Genomic DNA, 3,968 nt, shown 5'->3' with positions numbered 1-3,968 from the left:
ATATCATCTATGTCTCTATTTCAATCATTCTCTTTTTTTTCCTGAATAAACTTTATTTTAATGGATCTCAAAATTTTGTGACAGATTTTTGGTCAAGTTGTTTCCATTAAAAGTATTGATTCTAAAAACAAATAACTTAAAAACTGCCACACAAAAAAATCCAGTGGTCCACAAAACATTCTCCTATCCTTCTGAAGGTTTTATAGTATATGGTAATCATTCACCAGTCTTTTACCTATTAAACTTCAATAGCCAAGTGAGACAAACATTTCAGAGACTGTTCTTCTACCACTGATTAAGACTGGGGTGGCAGGTATTGGGGATAATATTCATTTAGCCTTCTGAGCTTTCTGGGCAGACTTGGTACCTTGCCAGCTCCAGCTGCCTTCTTGTCCACTGCTTTGATAACACCCACAGCAACTGTCTGTCTCATGTCACGAATGTTGGCAAAACGGCCAACAGGAGGGTAGTCAGAGAAGCTCTCAACACCCATGAGCTTGCCAGGAACCATGTCAATGATGGTAGCATCACCAGGTTTCAAAACCTTAGGGCCATCTTCCAACTTTTTCCCAGAATGATGATCAATCTTCTTCCACTTAGCAAATTTGCAAGCCATGTGAGCTATGTGACAATCCAGCACAGGTGCATATCCAGCACTGATTTGGTCTGGATGGTTCAGGATCATCACTTGAGCCATGAAGGAAGCCAGCTGCCTCTATTGGTGGATCATTTTTGCTGTCACCAACCACACAGCCACGCAAACCTCTTTGACAGACAAATTCTTGACATTGAAGCCCACATTATCCCCAGGGAGAGCTTCACTCAAAGCTTCATGGTGTATTTCAACAGACTTTGCTTCAGTTGTAACATTGACTGGAACAAAGGTGACAACCATTCCAGGTCTGAGGACACCAGTCTCCACTCAGGCCATAGGACAGTACCAATACCACCAATTTTGTAGACATTCTTGAGGGGCAGACACAACATTTGTCAGTTGGATGAGTTAGTGACAGGCTGCAATCCAGAGCTTCAAGCAATGTGTTTCCACCGGCACTGCCATCTTTATGCGTAACTTTCCATCCCTTGAACCCAGGCATGTTAGCACCTAGCTCCAGCATGTTGTCACCATTCCAACCAGAAATTGGCACAAATGTTATTGTGCCAGGGTTGCAGCCAATTTTCTCAATTTCTTCTGGCTGTAGGGTGGCTCAGTGGAATCCATTTTGTGAACACCAGCAATTAGTTCTTTCACACCCAGTGTGTAAGCCAGAAAGGCATGCTTCACCGGTCTGCCATTCTTGGAGACACCTGCTTCAAATTTACCAACGCCAGCAGCAACAATCAGGGCAGCACAGTCAGCCTGAGATGTGTCTGGAATCACGTTTTTGATAAAGTCTCTGTGTCCTGGGTAATCAATGAAAGTCACATATACTTGCTGGTCTTGAATTTTCACAGGGAGTTATCAACTGTGATTCAGCTTTCAGTTTATCCAAGACCCAGGCGTATTTGAAGGAGCCCTTTTCCATCTTGTCAATTTTTTGATGATACTTTTGTTGATCCCACCACATTTGTAAATCAGATGACATGGTAAACTTGCCAGGATCTACATGTCCAATGACAACAATGTTGATGAGAGTCTTTTCCTTTCCCATTTTGGGTGAAATTTAGTGGTGGTTTTCACTATACTTGTGTTATGGTGGCAAACTCATTGCAAAAAAAAAGCTATTTTGATCATTCTTTAAACTTTTGAACATACAGAATAAAATTATAATAACTATTTAAATGTCTGTCTACTAATTCTATCATGTATCATTTCTGTATATGTTTCTACTGATTTAATTTTCCCACTAAGTGTCATGTTTTTCTTCTTTGCATTCCTGAATATTTATGAATGGATGTCAAACATTATGATTTCCATCTTGCGTACTGGATATTTTGTATTCTTATAAATATATTCAGCTTTGGTCTGAGACATGGTAAAGTTACATGGAATCAATTTTATTGTTCCAAAGCTTGCTTTCAACCTTTTTAAGATGACATCAGAGAAGCTTATAGTGTAGAGCTACTTTTGCTTCACAATTGATGCAATATCCCTTCGAAGTACTCTACCCAACACCACTGAACTCATGAGAATTTTACTCTAGTTGATGGGAATACTGGTACTGTGTGAGTTCAGCTTTGTTCCCTTTCCTCCCTCATGATGGTTCTTTCCCCAGTCTTGGACAGTTCCATCACACAAAGGCACTGAGCAACATTCAACTGAGGACTCTACTGGGACCTTATGTAGATTTCTAAAGCTCTTTGTGCAGCTCTCTTCTCTTCATCCCACTATTTTAAGGCCTTGACATGCCTGCGGTTCTCTGAATTCCAAGCTCTCTCTCAACTCATGGAGACCCCGTATTCTGCCCACATTTCCCTTCCTGTACACCTACTTAGAAACTCTTTCCAGGAAGTAACCTGGGGCAATCATAACATTCACCTTATTCATTTTCCCTCTGTCAGTTATCATCACCCTTTGTTGCCTTATGTCCCATGTCAGAAAACCATTGTTTCTCATATTTTGTCCATTTTGTTTATTGCTTCAGGTGGGATGGTAAATTGGGTTTCCATTACACCATCTTGGCCAGAAATGAATGACGATGTTTAATCACTGATTTGTTTTACAATTGAATTTTCTTGGTTTAGTTTGTAATTCACCTCATTGTTCCATATTCCATGCCTTTGATACAGTTTTATTTTTCTTTTGCTTTTCAGATGTCTTATTTTTGTATCACAATTGCAAGCAAGAATTCAGTCTTCAAGAAGCATAAATGTCTGTGATATGTTACATGAAATGCCATGTCTTATGGAGTTTGTTACAATGTTTTAATTGGTATTCTCAAAGAGTCCCCATGAGGGGCCATTTCAATGAATACCAATCTGTCTTTAATGGTCAGGATAACAGTAAATATTCAGTACGGGACAGAGAACATCTATGAGGACACGAAAGCTGGCATCCAGTGTTATAGTAGCTCTCGGGTTGTTCCAGTTAGGTCTTTGTGTTTTAAAAGAACACAGCCTTTTTTAAATGAACTAGAGTAAAATAGGGATGTGGTCATTATAACAATCAATATGGTTGACAGGAATCACATGGAAATCATCTAAGAGACAGTAGTACGCCACTGAGTTTTAGTGAATCTCAAACTAAATCCAGAAACTGGAACATGGCTTCATGGCCATTCAATTCACACTTTACTACTATTACTATCACTATACCCTTTCCCTTTGTTGTTGTTGTTGTTGTTCCATTTAACTATCTTTTAGCTTATTTTGCCATCAGCCAGCTTTATTGTCCTCTATTCCGTATATGTGGTTTTCTGTGCTCATGTTTCTACTTACTCAGAGCATCTTCCTTTCCGTTATTTAGATTTCGTATGACATCCACTCTAAGTTTCACCCTTGCTCTGTAGATACTGTCATTTTTATCCTTACTACCAATTGCTCCAGCTATTTTGTAATTCACAATTGAAGAATCGAAGAGTGAGAGCTCCATTGACCTAACTCATGCTTGGACAAACCAAAGTTGACAGTGTAACCTATGACTTGGTTGCCAAAGTGACAAAAGTATGCAAATATTTAAAGCTTCAAGATATGGTCATCCAGATAACCTCCTTACTAAATATATAGGTGATGTAACTTTCTTTAAAAGGTGCTATGAACCTAGCAAGCACTGTGATTCATAAATCTGAAACAGATAGGGAAAAGCAATTAGAGGGCACAATCAGAAACAATGGATAGAATTTACTAGAGATAGAGTTTGGTTCACAGGAATGACTATCTGAGAAAAGTACTATTTGGGATGATTGACTAAAGATCCAAGTATGGCAAAGGGTGGAATATTTAGGTTTAACCTTGACATTTTGGTTTTTAAGTATTTCAGAGTGTGTTAGAATCATTCCAAATCATTGGTATATTATTCAACTTCCATA

The 3,968-nt window shown here is 38.8% G+C and overlaps 1 pseudogene; it reads right to left on the bottom strand.

Annotated features, from left to right (window-relative positions):
- Nucleotides 1–297: 297 nt before the first annotated feature.
- Nucleotides 298–1,652, bottom strand: LOC117012625 (elongation factor 1-alpha 1-like; annotated as a pseudogene).
- Between the last annotated feature and the right edge of the window lie 2,316 nt (nucleotides 1,653–3,968).

This window comes from Rhinolophus ferrumequinum, chromosome 21 (assembly GCF_004115265.2).
Source record: "Rhinolophus ferrumequinum isolate MPI-CBG mRhiFer1 chromosome 21, mRhiFer1_v1.p, whole genome shotgun sequence".
Lineage (NCBI taxonomy): Eukaryota > Metazoa > Chordata > Mammalia > Chiroptera > Rhinolophidae > Rhinolophus > Rhinolophus ferrumequinum.
This window is presented reverse-complemented; position numbering and strand designations above follow the sequence as displayed.